Source organism: Dermacentor albipictus, unplaced genomic scaffold (assembly GCF_038994185.2).
Source record: "Dermacentor albipictus isolate Rhodes 1998 colony unplaced genomic scaffold, USDA_Dalb.pri_finalv2 scaffold_13, whole genome shotgun sequence".
In the NCBI taxonomy this organism is placed as follows: domain Eukaryota; kingdom Metazoa; phylum Arthropoda; class Arachnida; order Ixodida; family Ixodidae; genus Dermacentor; species Dermacentor albipictus.
This window is the reverse complement of record NW_027225567.1, coordinates 1,215,220-1,231,988: the sequence shown is the minus strand read 5'-3', so window position 1 is coordinate 1,231,988 and position 16,769 is coordinate 1,215,220.

The following is a 16,769-nucleotide window of genomic DNA, read 5'->3' as shown; positions in this document are numbered from 1 at the left end:
AATTTCCTTCTTTCCTTCCCCCCTCTCTCTCTCCCTGTGATCCTTGTTTTCCCCTTTCCCATTCCCCCGGCGTATGGTAGGTAGCCAACCGGAAGTTATTCTGGTCAACCTCCCTGCCTTCTACTTTTCTCTTCCCTCCTCCTCCCAACAGCACCGCCTCCACAAGTCCCAAAAATGAACGAATGTCTGTTTTCGTGCGCGGTGGTGAAAAATCTCTAATCGTAGCTATTTTCAGCTCGGCCGGCCATCTCGTCCAGATAAGTAACCTGTGAACAGCCAAATCTCACATTTCCGCTTTCATTGTTAAGCCGGCTTCCCTCAACCGTGAAAACATCTGTTTGAAGTGCAATACGTGCTGTTCCCAGCTGCCCGAAAATATTGCTACATCATCAAGATATCGTAGGGCGAACTCCTGCAAGTCTTTTAGGACAATATCCATTAACTTAGAGAAGCTAAACGGCGCGTTCTTCAGCCGGAGCTGAGGACGAGAGGGCGAAAACTGCCCACATGTTAGATAAGTGTGGCATAGCGGTTGGCAATTTCTGAAAGGAGAACTTGCCAGTATCCCCGCACGAGATCTATAGTGTAAGTGTCTTTAGCAGCGCTAACACTTTCAATTCGTTCCTCATTGAAGGGTATCGGTCACAGATGATACCTAGCGATGGAATTTAACTTCCTGTAGTCAACATACGGAGGAGGGTCATTATTAGGGGTTTCTGCAAGTATTAGCGGTGACGTGTAGTCACTCTCAGCAGGCTAATAACTCACAACCCTAGCATGCGCTGTATCTCTCCCTCCATAATTTCTCTCTGTCGTGGAGACACCCTGTAAGGCTTTGATCTTACGGGTTCGGTTAATGTCAGCTCTATTTCATGCGTTATTAGTTCGGTTCTACATGGCCGATCGCTGAGTCTGTCGAGGTATTCTCCTATCAGCCCTCTTAGCTCATCTACCTGCTCGGGTCAAAGAGCGTGCGACCTTACCGAATGTTTTACCACTTGTTCCAGGTTGATTTCAGAGTTGGAGGTCGCCTTATGCTCATTAGACTCGGTACTAGTGTCATCCTGCTCCTTGATGGTACAGTTAACGACTCCGCTCCGCTCTACGTACGGCTTCATCAAATTGCCGTGGTATATCCTCACCTCCTTCCTGCGACCGGGCATTTTCAGAGCATAGTTAGCATCTGAATGTTTGTGCAATACTTTACAGGGTCCGTCACTGTGAACATCAAGCTTGTTCTTGCTTGAAAGTTTGAGAATCATCACCTGGTCTCCGGCGTTGAACGTACGAAGCCTCGCATTCTTGTCGCAATAGAAATTAGCGTTCTTTTGAGCTACTCCAATGTTCTTTTCGACTATTTCTTGGGTTGCACTTAGCCGTTCCAGCAGATTTAACACGTATTCTACCACTGTTGGACTCTCTCCTCTTTGCTCCCACATCTCTCTTAATATTCTTAGTGGAGAACGGAGTGTCCTCCCATACACTAATTCTGCTGGCGAGAACCGTGTAGCCTCATGAGGAAGCGTTCGCAAAGCAAACAAAGCGGCCGGAAGACAATTCTCCCAGTCCTCCTTGTGCTTGTAACATGGCACCGGCAAACTCGCTTAAGCAGTAAATGCCACCTCTCTACGTTATTTGAGTGAGGGTGATAGACGGAACCATGGATTAACTTTACCCCGCACTATTGCAAGAATGTGGAGGTCAGTGCGCTGGTAAATATTGACCCGTGATCCGCCTGAATTTCGGCTGGAAACCCAACTCGTGCGAATACTGCCAAAAGCACGTCTACTACTTCGGTGGAGCTGAGCTCTTTCAGATGGATTGCTTCTGGAAACTTTGTAGCCGGACACAGCATGGTAAACAAGTACCTGTAACCCGGCTTTATCTTTGGTAGAGGCCCTACCGCATCTATCACAAGCCGTCTGAAAGGCTCTAATATTAAGGGCACTACATTCAGGGGAGCTTTCCATGTTTCTCCTGGTTTACCCGAGCGCTGGCAGGCGTCGCATGACCTTACAAAGTTTTCTGCGTCTATGAAACAGTCAGGCCAGTAGTATTCTATAAGCAATCTTTCCTTCGACTTGTTTATGCCTAGGTGGCCGGACCACCCATTTCCATGACAGAGACTCAAAAGGTCCTCCCTATACTTAGTAGATACGACTAACTTATCTAAAATCCTACCCTTTCGATCTCTGTAGTGCCGATACAACCATCGTCCTCTCTCATGTATCGTCAGGTTGCGCCTAGCAATGCCTTCTTTGGCTGTGTGATGTAATTTAGCTAAGCTGTCATCATTCCTTTACTCGCCTGCCAGTGACCCTCTGTCCACACATAGGAGCCGATCAAAGTTCTTTGAGGCCGGTGATAGGAATGACTCTGTCTCGCTTGCGAGTGCGTCAGCGGGCTCTTCCTGCAGGCGGGAACTTTGACACCCTAGTGATCCGTTCTCAATGAGCTGGTCAGCTGGCAGGCTTTCCTCAACCGTTTTTTCGCCCCTCAAGCCTAGCTCGGATTCGGTTACTGAAGCTACCTCTTTTGCTACTTTCGCTGGAGCAGCTTTTGCATTATCAGCCGATAGCGACGCGATTTTACGACCTTTGCCTCGCGTCAACGCCTGTACTATGCCCTCTACCAGTTTAAGCCCTTTGTTACGCAGCAACTGGTCCGACCAACTCGAAAAAATGTAAGGGTACTGCAGCCTCGCTCACGAGCTCCCCCAATGGTCCACTGATTTTGACTTTGGCCATGGGCAGACACAGGCTGTGTTCTTCTGCAGCCTGTTCGATCCATGCTACTTCTCCAGTGAAGTCATCTACCGTCACGTAAGACGGATGTACAATGTCTATAGTGTCAGCACTGTTCCGCAGCACCCGATATGGTTTGCCATTATCTTGCGGGTCGTGAAGATATGGGTTTAAAAGTTCCATATTCTCGTCTTTTTCATCCACGTAGGAGAAAACTAGGCTAGGCTTCCCGCAGTTTACAGCGATAGGTTCTAGTTTGTGTCATTTATAGCAGCGGATCGGTCTAAACGATTAGAATCTCTTAGATTAGAATTAGAAATAGATTATAATTTTCCGCTATTTTTGTACTGTTTTCCCGTCTGATTTCTCCTCGCTCTTTTCTGAGGGCTTTTCCTCCACGTCTACAGGTTTCGGTCGTCTAGTCTGTGAGCCCTTTTTGAAGGGAAATGGTTTCCGCTGTCTATTTTGACCACCCCAATTTCCGTCCTCGGCATTGAGCTTTCTACGTGTTGCACATTCTTCGGCTAATTCAGCCGCCCTTTCACCGTGTTTACATTTCCTCTGCCGTGCACCGAAAGCTTCACAGGTGGTGGGATGCTTTTGTGAAACTGATCTAGACACATGCATTCAATGATACTGTTTCTGCTCTCGTACGCTTCCGCGCTTTTCAACCACTCGGCTAGGCTGGCCTTTAAGCTATATGCAAACTCCGGATATCCTTCGCTATCCTTCTAGACTTTTGCCGGCAAGTTTTGGCTGAAAGGCGGTACTTCTTCACTAGCCTTAACTTTGGCATAATTTTATGCATCCTTCGCACTGAGTCTGGCGATTACTTCCGTAGCCTCACATGGCAACACAGACAGCAATCGCAGTGGCAATGTACTCGCACCGAAATTCATCTTCTCGCAAGTCCTTTCAAAATTTCCTGGGCACAAGCCTATGTCATTCCCGACCTCAAATGGCTTTAACAGCCTGTCCATACGGTATGACTCTGCCTCACTTGATCGATCCAGAGCCCCTTCACTTCCTTGAGACAACTCCAAACATTTTCTTTCAAGTTCAAGTTGCATTTTTCTTAATTCGCGATCTTTCTCGCGTTCCTCCCTGTCCCGTTCTTCTCTCTCTCTCCCGTCTCCCTCTTTTCCTAAAAAGTTCTAATCCCATTTCAATGTGTCCCTTACTGGGCTGTTCCGAAATCAGCTGCAATAATACCGATTTTAGCATTTCCTTGCGTACCTCCAGGCCCAGTTCCTCACCAACAATCAACAACTCCTCTCTAAATAGTGTCCTTAACTCCATGAATCCTGCTTTAATGCCTTCGTCCTGCTTGCTAAACATACATAGATAAACACAACCCAGCTAACAATCAACAATCCAGCTTCCATACTGTTCTAAACTGAACAACCACAAAATTAAGTCTATAGTGCACTCACCGCAGAAACAGCGCCACGTCGCACAGTCCATCTCACTGCTGTCAGCCAGTTGTAATGATTGGGGTCGGACATTAAATAGACGGTAGGTGGCCCATGCCGTCATAGAACTTATCCACGCTGAGGATGTTGTTGAAGGGAGAGACTTGTTCTCATCGCGAACGAGGAATGTGGGATTTATTTACAGTATCTACATGAGACCGTTACAGTTCATATGTCTAACATTGCTGAAAGAGGGATGCACACTGAACAGCCGACATCGGCTGCTTAAATACCCTCTGTTCTCCCTAGATCCCTAGGTGAGAGAAGACGGACGTTCGACCAAACGGAGCGTCAAAATCATCGTAGCCGACCCGCCTTTGAGGGCAGGGTTTACGCACTCACTTCCCTACAGGTTGCACGGAACACACCGAGGTGAGAGGGTTTCTTGCAGACACGGGTCTTGACCCAAGCAGGCACCTCTTGATCCAAGAACTGACCCGTAGTCAGTGGCCGCCGCGTCTGTCCATTGACCGACGCCTTCTGGCGCCCGTGAGACCGCAGCTTCAAAATTACTATTTCCAGGAATTCCCCCGTTCCAAGCAACCCCTGGCGGCGACGGCGAATCCACTAACAATACTTGGTCCGCCCACCACCTTTTCTCATAGGGACGCCGAGGGCGTGTTGATGCGGCACATCGTCGTCCCTACAAAGCTAGTCGCCGCAGCAGGTGGGGAGGGGTTCCAAGGTCGCTTCTGGGAAGCTCGCCACCCCCCGCAGCTGCAACTCGCTGAGAAAATTTTGTGGGTCGGTACCCTTGCAGGTCCCCTCAAGATAAAAGTGCATAACAGCTATGTATTACCAGTACTCACGTACGGGGCAGAAACCTGGAGGCCTACGATAAGGGTTCTACTTAAATTGAGGACGACGCAACGAGCTATAAAAAAAAGAATGATGGGTGTAACGTTAAGGGCTAAGAAAAGAGCAGATTGGGTGAGGGAACAAACGCGAGTTAATGACATCTTAGTTGAAATCAAGAAAAAGAAATGGGCATGGGCAGGACATGTAATGAGGAGGGAAGATAGCCGATGTTCATTAGTGGTTACGGACTGGATTCCAAGGGAGGGGAAGCGTAGCAGGGGACGCCATAAAGTTAGGTGGGCGGATGAGATTAAGAAGTTTGCAGGGACAACATGGCCACAATTAGTACATGACTAGGGTAGTTGGAGAAGTATGGGAAAGGGCTTTGCCCTGCAGTGGGCGTAACCAGGCTGCTGCTGCTGCTGCTGATGATGATGATGATAACCTTTGCAGGCCGTTCGTAACATCGCACAGAGTACGACTTGTAGGCGATGAACGAATGCGACAGCCATCTTAATCGCATGGCTTCTAGCTGTCGCGCGCAAGATCGCTTATATGGGGTTTATACTTTATTCAGCATAAAACATGAATTCGTTATGAGTTTTCAGTAAGTTCAAGATAACGCGCCCAATCGACCTCTTGCAGCATGCAGCTGAATGCCTGCGGAAAGTTTCTAACTAGCACTGGCGCTACACGTAACTTCATTGGTCGCAGATTACCCATGGGCAAGACACCGTCAAGCGTGCGGCTTACTTATAACGAAAGCATGCCGCCAGCAAAATGACGCCTTCTGTTATGTGCCTCCTTAATTCAATAGCGTTCCGTACAGAGTAGAACGCCTAACTGAATAAATTCCAACACACAAAACGCACGCTAAGCATGCTGCGCGTAGGCTCGGAATCATGGGCTGGTCAACAAACACTTTTAAGCGTCCTCTCCCTTCACGTCTTATTGAACATACCAGGGTTCTGGCAGCGTTTACGATTTTCAAAACCCTTACGGATAGCGGCAAGTGATAAAACCACATGAAGTTATCGCGACGACTGGCTTTTTCGAATCGAGAGACACAGCGCGCTTGCCTAGTCCATTGTCAATCACGTCGGCTAAGCGCCGCGACGACTTCCTGGCAATAACATGTGATAAACGCAGAATGTGCACCTAAGTTAGAATTCACTCACCGTGGAGGATTTGTTATTATAGCGAACTAATGACGAACGGTTGTCCTATTTTCGCGGAGGCGCCCTATGGCTGACACACGATCTCCCTTGGATGGCCTTCGTTGCTGGTCGCTGGAAGGATCATCTTCCTCCGGTGCTCTGCTGTTCCGCGATGTTGAGCGCGCGCGCGGGAGGGGGGGGGGGGGGGAGGGGGGAGCAAGTCAGAGTGAAAAGTAGAGCGCTCACTCCGCGTTCCTTTGAACTATGGCTGCCTGTATTGTTAGAAGCAAAACGGTGTGTTCTTTGCTCAGCGTGCGTGAGTGATACATCGCCATGTTCGGGGACAGCCTCCTACAGTTGAAGCAGAAGATAACACTATGTTTTATTTTCTAATGCCGCAAGAGTAGAACGGGCATTCTACTCTCTTTCAGAAGGGCAAAATGAAAAGAACATTTCGCTCTCCCCTTGGTGAGGGAGTGAACAATGCATTTCACTCTATTCGACATTTTGCGAGAGTAAAAGAACGTTTTGAAGAGTAAATTAGCCGCTACCCTCCTGCAATACCCTCCCGAGATTTTAGAATGAAGGAAAGCATCTGGTTGCTTGCCCTTGCGCCAGAGTCGACACGATAGTCACCGGTTGTTCCAGAACACAAGCTTTTTGTTTGTTTGTTTGTTTTTGAGGTACTTTTCAAAAATTTTACGCAGACATCCGAAACATATGAACAAGAGCCAGGCCAAAAATTACCAAACGCAGCGTTTAAAAATAGGAAACTATGTCTGCCTAATGGAGCTCGAGCACATATGGAAGGATACGGCAAACGTATCTTTAGCCACAGCCATTACCCTTTTCTTTCTTACTTTTTTGAGAAGTAGTATCACGCAGTAACACGCAATAACACGCAGTAACACGCTGCACAACAGGTTATTCGCATGCCTTACTATTGACAGAGAAAACCTACAATCTAGCATCATTCGCAAAAAAGAAGAGGTACTGTGAAAAACTCCCGTTGCGCATGTCTACAAACGTGTATTTGGGGAAAAAGTTTATATATATTGTTATGGAAGGATGAAAGAAGAGAGGAAGAAGAAGACCGCGGGATGCTGGCTGCTGTGTGTTGTTGGTGATCAGTCATCTTACCTAATCTGACTCATTTTCTATATATATTGTAAATACAATCTTCTATAAGCACCCTCGTAGGCGAAATACCAGCAACACAATGGAGCAGTGGGAGGCACAGCTCGCCCGCTCCGACCTGGCAGGACAAAAGTCCTTAATTAGCCAGGTCAGGCAGGCGACAGAAGCCAGTGGGGCCCTGGACTGAGAGACTCCGACCACCCCTCCTTCAAATATTTTCCATTGCAACAAAGTTTCTATTTCTATACTCCCAACATCCTCGTAACGTATTGGTGGAGGTGCGGGGTACCACGGCTGGAAACGGAGCTCTGCAGTGAACGTCGCATCACTATGTGCACCATGACCGAGCGTGAGCAGTCGGGATCAACTTCGTTGCCGCCTCCTACGTCACCGTCGCATGCTTATCGCTGTCACCTTCGCTTGTCGCTGTGCAACCCAAGGATCCTGAAACTTTCTGTGGGACCAATGGCGCCGACGTTGAAGAGTGGGTGGCGATGTACGAACGCGCGAGGGGAATCAACAGATGGGACCATACGCCTATGCAAGCTGACCTATTCTTCTACCTATGAGGCACGGCAAAGGTGTGGTACGAAAACGACGAACAGGAGCTAACCAGCTGGGACCAATTCAAAGAGAAATTCAGGGTTGTTTGGCAAACCAGCTGGCCGTAAGATTGCCGAAAAGGAGGAAGTAGCCTTCCGTGTCCAATCCGCCACAGAGTCCTATGTCTCGTACCTCCAGGACGTGCTGGAACTTTGTCGTAGAGCGATCACGACATGACAGAAGCTGAGAAGGTCGGGCACGTGCTTAAGGTCATTGCTGACGACGCGTTTAATCTGCCCACGTGCAAAAGCTGCTCTACAGTTCATGCAATTATTAAAGAGTGCCGACAATTCAAGCAGGCCAAAAGCCTACGTGTCTTGCAACCATTCACCCGAATTCCCAATACTGCCTCGACGTCGACGTGTGAAGATCAACCCGCCCAGCAGCATTCGTTGCCATCAGAGCACGTGATGCGAATCGATAGACGCGAAATGGACGCGATCGCACCCGCAGCTTTCTGTTTGCGTAGCCCTGAGGCTACCAGATTTTTAGTTCCTCTCGTACAAGCCATCGTTGGACAGGAACTTGAAGACTTTGGCCTGCATTCTGTCTGTACTGTCACCAACGCCTGAGCTCACAAACGCCCTTCTACTATTTTCGCTCCACTCCGACGTTTCTCTCCGCGTTATCGCAACCCGATTGAGTTGAGAACTGCGGATGACCAGCCCATATGTTTCACATGTCGCCGCATTGGTCATGTCGTCCGGCACTGTCGCCACTCGTGGCCCTCAACGACTCGCATGCCGACCAACCTGAGCCGTTTTGATGGAAATGCCCGCAATGTTTCGCCCACCACCGAGTCTAACAGCGCCGAAAACTCTGCTAGGAACACATGGTACAGCCGCTCAGTATCGCCGCGCGGACACCAGTCTCGTTCACCGCAAACACGTCGCCCATCTTCCCATTCACCGCATCCACGTCGCCTTTCATCCCCTGTGGCTTTTGGCAGCACCCTTTCGGAAAACTCGGAAATGCAGCCCTCGGAGGTCGTGCTCCATTGCCGACTACTGCAGCAAATGCTCTGTCTGTGCCCACAAGAAGTATAATTGACGTTAAAATAGATGGCGCACTCCAGCTCCTGTGTCTAAGCACTCGTCGACACTGGAGCTTACGTACCTGTGATGAGTGCTAGCCTACGTAGACGTTTATAAAAGGTCCTCATCCCAGCAGCTGCCCGAGTACTTCGTGTGGCCGACGGCGGCATGCTGGTTGTTCTTGGAATGTGTACTATGCGTTTAAGTGAAGCCGGCCGCCCTATTTCAGTTAGACTACTGCCCTCACGATGTTATCCTTCGATTGGACTTTTTATCCATTCATTCTGCTCTCATCGACTGCCCGAGCGGCGTTCTTCAGTTAGAACTGCCTCAACTCGCCGATGCTCCTAGCACCACCCCATCACACTTGCGCTCGCTTCACGATACGCGTCTGTCACCCGAGGCAGTTACTTCCGTCACTTTGACCGCCAAGCCACAGGTTCGTGATAGTGAATATGGGCTTCGCTCCATCATCGACGCGCTTTTGAACCGGAACGTTGCTGTTTCGCATACGCTGGTCACGGTTACTAATAACGACGTCATTTTACGACTTCTGAATTTCAGCCTGTGCCCTCAAGTGATTCCGGCCGGAATATTCTTGGCCAGTGTTTCTAATGGTTCCGAATTAGACATTGATAGTCTGAATGCCGACAGTGGTTTATTAGCGCCAGTTGCAGTTCAAAGCTCTGGTTCCTTAACGGATGACTTGACGAAAATGATTGCACCTGACCTCACCTCTGCAGAGACCATGGACATACGTCTCCTGCTTGCATCGTACAGTGACATCTTTGATTTCGGCCACAGGCCTTTAGGTCAAACATCTGTTGTTCTGCACCGTATAAACACTGGAGATAGGAATCCTATTCTTCGGCGTCCCTATCGTGTAGCGCATGCTGAACGTCGAGTCATCCAATCATAAGTGGACATAATGCTCCGCAAAGGGCTTATCGAGCCATCAGCCGGTCCTTGCGCTTCGCCTTTCGTCTATGTGAAAAACAAAGATCGTACCTGGCGTTTTTGCGTCGATTTTCGCCACTTAAACAAGATCACGCGAGGAGAGGTCTACCCACTACCACGCATCAATGATGCCTTGGACTGCTTGCACGGACCTAATACTTCTCGTCCATCAGTCTTCGATGCGGCTAGTGCCAGATTTCCGTTGATGAAATGGATCGCTAGAAGACGGCCTTCATCACGTCGGATGGCTTGTATCAGTTCAAAGTCATGCCCTTTGGCCTATGAAATTCCCCAGCGACATTCGAGCGTAAAATGGATTATCTTCTGCGAGGCTACAAATTGACCACCTGTCTGTTACCTTGACGATGTTATTGTTTTTACGCCCACGTTCGGCAGCCACCTTAGACGACTCGCTGCCCTTCTTGCTGTTTTCCGTAAAGCTGGCCTCCAACTGAACTCCAAGAAGTGTCAATTCGGGCGCCATCAGATTACCGTGTTGGTATACCTCGTTGATACAGCCGGTGTCAAACCAGATCCAGAAAAAGTTCATGCCGTACGTAGTTTCCCTGTTCCATGTTCTGTTTCTGACATGCGCTGCTTCGTCGGCCTACGTTCTTACTTTCGCCGTTTCGTCAAAAACTTAGCCGACATTGCTCGCCCACTGACAAATTATCTAAAGAAGAAGACGTAATTATCATGGGGCCCGGAGCAGGCTCACGCGTTCACCGCTTTCGTCACATTTCTGACCACCCCTCCCATACTTGCCCACTTTGATCCATCTGCACCGACCGAAGTCCACACTGACGCAAGCGGCTATGGCCTCGGCGCTGTTCTCGCCCAACAACAGAATGGTACCAAGTGCGTGATAGCTTACGCCAATCTCCTGCTGTCACCTGCCTAGAGAAATTAATCCATCACCGAGCGGCAGTGCTTGGTTTTACTTTGGCATGTCGCCAAGTGCCGACCATATTTGTACGGCCGCACGTTTTCAGTCGTTAGAGACCACCACGCACTCTGCTGGCTATCTTCCCTCGGGGACCCGACAGGACGGCTTGGTCGCTGGGCTTTGCGGCTCCAGGAATTTTCGTTTGTCGTCAACTATATGTCTGGATGTCTGCACAAGGACGCTGACTGCCTCTCTCGTCAGCCTGTGGATCCCCCTGATCCCGCCGCGCATGATCCGTGGTCCTGCTCGATGACTTTTACTGACATCACCAACATGCGCGCTGAACAACAACGCGACGAATCCTTACAGTCCATCACCGGCAGAGGGCAATCTGTTCGAACATGTGCTACCGCATGTTCGTTTGCACTACGGCATCCTCTACCGCCGCAATATCAACCCTGACATCACTGAGTTACTCCTTGTCCTTCCTCGTCATCTGCGATCCGTCGCTCTTGAACAACTTCACAATGCGCCGACGGCGGGACATCTTGGCGCTTTGCCTACTTACGACCGCCTACGACGGCGGTTCTTCTGATCGAGTCTCTACCGCTCCGTGCATCGTTATGTCGCCACTTAGGAATTGTGCCAGCGCCGGAAGAAACCTTCCCTGCCACCTGCCGGACGACTGCATCCAATTGATGTTCCCCCCGAACCATTCTTGACCTGCTTGGCCCTTTTCCGCCGCCGACTAGAGGAAATAAGTGGATCGCCGTCGTTAACGCTACCCGATAACAAAGGCGTTGCCAACTAGTTGCGCAACAGACGTCTCCGATTTACTGCTCCACGACGTCATTCTCCACCACGGTGCACCTCGACAGTCACTTACAGACCGTGACCGCTCGTTCTTGTCTTGAGTTGTCGACGACCTCCTCCGCTTTTGTGCCACTGAGCACAAGCTGTCCACCGCCTACCACCCACAAACGAACGGTGTTACGGAACATCTCAACCAAACAACCCCAGAGATGCTACTGATGTATGTTTCCACCGCGACTGGGACGCCACGCTGGCATACGCGACGTTCGTGGATAACTCGTCCCGACATGACACCGTAGGATATTCACACTTTTTTCTTTTGTATGGTTGCGACCTCACATTGCCGTTTGATACTATCCTCCCTTCTATGCCATATGTTGCAACTGAGTACGCTCGTGAAATCCTCGATCGCACTCACATCGCACGTCAAGTCGCCCGATCTCGTTTATTAGCCTCACAGCATATACAAAAAGAGCGTTATGACCGGTGCCATCGCGATGTTAAGTTCGCGCCAGGTGCTTGGGTGCTCCTTTGGTCACCATGTCTTCGGGTTGGCCTCTCCCAGAACTTTCTCTCTCGCTACACAGGTCCTTTTGAAGTCCTATGTCAAGTTAATGACGTAAATTACGAGATTGGGCCGCTACAGTTTGATGTGTCCTCAAGTCCGACGCCTGTTTACGTCGTCCACGTTTCACGGCTGAAAGCATAGTTCTCTCGCAATTCTTCGCCTACGATGCGGGAAGGCGGCGCTTCACCACCCGGGGGTCCTGCTACGGATGGATGAAAGCAGAGAGGATGAAGGAGATCGCGGGACGCTGGCTACTGCATGTTCTTGGTGGTCAGCCATCTTATCTAACCTGACTTATTTTGCATATCTATTCCCGTAACAATATATATATATATATATATATATATATATATATATATATATATATATATATATATTGTTACGGGAATGTTGGAAGTATAGAAGATTGTATTTACAATATTTTCCATTTTTGTTATATATAGAAGCTCAACTGTGCTAAGTCAAGCACGGCAGTTTAACATACTAAGACATCCAAAGTATATCACTTTTACCACTATAGGCCAGTGTTACCGACTTGTAAGCTGTGCCTTCCTGGGAGCATGGTCTTTAAGCTTCAAAACTGTTTTCAGTTCAACAGAAAACCAGTGGGAATATTTAGAGCGTTCAGCACCTTTTCGTGGTATAAAGTTCTTTATTCCATTGTGAATAATAATCGTGACTGCGGTGACTCGGTCATTACCATCTCTTAGTTTTGCAACTGAAGACCAGTCCACATTAATGAGAATGTGGTAAACATCCACGTAATCTCCGTTTGCAAAATTAAACAGCCGAGGTGTTGCTGTATCCTTTAATTTTCTGCTACTAGGTAATGCGAATTGTTGTGAAACGTTAATCGTGGGTTGATATTTATCTGTCTTAAGAAGGGGAAGATCGCCACACTTAACGATCTTTGTTATATAGAAGCTCAACTGTGCTAAGTCAAGCACGGCAGTTTAACATACTAAGGCATCCAAAGTATATCACTTTTAACCATACACCACATAGTAGTAGCTAGATCAAAACTTCTTTAATATTTGTCAGTAGTACGCACCATTCATATCACTCACGCAACGAGTTTTGCGTCAAACCACCAATTCAGAAAAACGACAAATAAATATACATGTATATAGATTCCAGAAATGGGCCGAGAAGGTCTAAGCCAACACGATGGAAGGGCTGGGCAGCGATGTCGAGTGGCTGAAGGTAACCGGAGGCTTTTGCGCCAAGGATGGGCAGGCACAGAGTAGGTGCTCCAGAGTCTCGGGGTCCCCGCACCTCTTGTAGGCACGTGACGTGGCGCGGCCCTTGGCGTACAGCAGGGCCGCAGTCCAGGTGCAGCCAGTCCACAAGCACAGGAGCGTGGAACGGTCTCTACTGGAGAGGCCGTTATCTGGAAGCAGCTTGGGGGCTGTGCCACCAGCAACTCCGAGGTCCGGATAAATGCAGGTGTGCAGGCACAGTAGCCAATATATATATCCAAACTAGTCTAGCCCATATCACCCTACACAGCTTCATTTGTAGCCTTCCCGTGAGCGCCCAATGCGAGGCGACCAACTGACCTTTGGTTCCCGTCGAGTCCTGATTGTACCCCTGATTTATAGTAAACAACCGCATTTCCAAAAGTAAGTCCTGAAACAAAGCCCTGGGATGCTCTTGACTTCAGCCATATTAATGTTGTCACTTTAACAAAGCCGGAGCACACTGCATGCATATAATCAACCACAAAGTCAGAACAAAAAGTGAATGAAGCCAGAAGTGTGAGAACACTTGTGCCTTTGACTCCAGAACTTCCTTTCTGTCTTTGTGCTCTGGCTTTGTGGGCAGGCTGAATGAAAGAGTCATTTGTGCGCAGCTTGGGCATAGATTTTGGTGCAGAGTAGACACGGCAGTGGCCATTGCCTCGGGCAACCACCTGCCCTGGGGATTATCACCAACCGCAGCCATGTTTCCCATTAAATTGGGTCATGCCCATAAGTTCAATCCTGGCTACACTGTCAACAGTGCAACGACCAGGATACGCATATACATAGACACACACACATATATATATATAATATATATATATATATATATATATATATATATATATATATATATACATACATATATATATATGTATATATATATATATATATAGACGTTGGAACGTATGAAAGCCTCTAACCCACAGCTAGAATAGAACTGGCAGAACTTTCGCAGTTAATCAACAAACGTAAGACAGCTGACATAAGGCAGTATATTATGGATTGAATTGAACATGCTCTCAGGAACGGAGGAAGCCTAAAATCAGTGAAGAAGAAACTAGGAATTGGCAAGAATCAGGTGTATGCGTTAAGAAACAAAGCCGGCAATAACATTACTAATATGGATAAGATAGTTCAAGTGGTTGAGGAGTTCTATGGCGATTTATACAGTACCAGTGGCACCCACGACGATATTGGAAGAGAGAATAGTCTAGAGAAATTCGAAATCCCACAGGTAACGCCGGAAGAAGTAAAGAAAGCCTAGGGAGCTATGCAAAGGGGGAAGGCAGCTGGGGAGGATCAGACAACAGCAGATTTGTTGAAGGATCGTGAGCACATTGTTCTAGAGAAACTGGTCATCCTGTATATGCAATGCCTCATGACCTCGAGCGTACCGGAATCTTGGAAGAACGCTAACATAATCCTAATCCATAAGATAGGGGACGCCAAAGACATCAAAAATTATATACTGATCAGCTTATTCTCAGTTGCCTACAAACTATTTACTGAGCTAATCGCAAATAGAATCAGGAACACCTTAGATTTCTGTCAAGCAAAGGACCAGGCAGAATTCCGTAAAGGCTACTCAAAAATAGACCATATTCAAACTCTCAACCAGGTGATAGAGAAATGTGCGGAATATAACCAACCCTTATATATAGCTTTCATTGATTACGAGAAAGCGTTTGATTCTGTCGAAACCTCAGCATTCATGGAGGCATTACGGAATCAGGGTGCAGACGAGCCGTATGTAAAAATACTGAAAGATATCTATAGCGGCTCTACAGCCACCGTAGTCCTCCTTAAAGAAAGCAACAAAATCCCAATAAAGAAAGGTGTCAGGCAGCGAGATACGATCTCTCCAATGCTATTCACAGCGTGTTTACAGGAGGTGTTCAGAGACCTGGATTGGAAAGAATTGGGGTAAAAGTTAATGGAGAATACCTTAGTAACTTGCGATTCGCTGATGATATTGCCTTACTGATCAGGGGACCGATTGCAATGCATGCTCACTGACCTGGAGAGGCAAAGCAGAAGAGTGGGTCTAAAATTAATCTACAGAAAACTAAAGTAATGTTTAACAGACTCGGAAGAGAACAGCAATTTACAATACCTAGCGAGGCGCTGGAAGTGGTAAGGGAATACATCTACTTAGGGCAGGTAGTGACGGCGGATCCGGATCCTGAGACGGAAATAATCAGAAGTATAAGAATGGGCTGGGGTGCGTTTGGCAGGTACTCTCAGATCATGAACAGCAGGTTGCCATTATCCCTCAAGAGAAAAGTGTATAATAGCTGTGTCTTACCAGTGCTCACCTACGGGGCAGAAACCTGGAAGCTTACGAAAAAGGTTCCACTTAAATTGAGGACGACGCTACGAGCTATGGAAAGAAGAATGATGGGTGTAACGTTAAGGGCTAAGAAAATAGCAGATTGGGTGAGGGAACAAACGCGAGTTAATGACATCTTTGTTGAAATCAAGAAAAAGATGTGGGCATGGGCAGGACATGGAACGAGGAGGGAAGATAACCGATGATCATTAAGGGTTACGGACTGGATTCCAAGGGAAGGGAAGCGTAGCAGGGGGCGGCAGAAAGTTAGGTGGGCGGATGAGATTAAGAAGTTTGCAGGGACGACATGGCCACAATGAGTACATGACCGGGGTTGTTGGAGAAGTATGGGAGAGGTCTCTGCCCTGCAGTGGGCGTAATCAGACTGATGAAGATGATGATGGTGATGATGATGATTTTCCTTCAGTTAGTTTACACGTCAACATTGGATGTGCAGTCCAACAGCTATCGGCAAAAGCGCAAGATATGCACCAGGAAGAAAATTGTCATATGAAGCCACAGTAGTCAGCTTCTCGTGCTGCGAGGAACGACTACTGACAAATGCGAGGCTCATTCACTGTTCATCCTTCGAGTATAGGCAGCTGGTGCATGTGCTGTGATTTGAAGGACATAAGCACTGCATTCTTTTTTTTTTTAAAGATTCATCTCGTCAGCACAACGCGGTATTGACAAGATCCTGTTTGCCCTGCGAGAACCCTCGCTAGTAAAAATTTTTTGCCTTCTGTGGCACCACACTACGTCCCATTTTATGCGCTGTTCCAAATTCAGTTTCGGTTTTTCCTGATACTAGAATCATATCTAAACTGTTGCACCACACAAACTATACTTATGTTTACGAGGTGTTCGTTGCAAACACATAAGAGCATTATTCCGAAAGCGAGCTTCCTGGCAACATATTGCGCACCGGCAGCAAAAGCCGTCGAATAGTTTCGGACAAGAACAACGCAGAGTTTTGCGGAATGTACTGCGTGCGGTTTTCATAATCACTCGATCACCTGAGGGATGA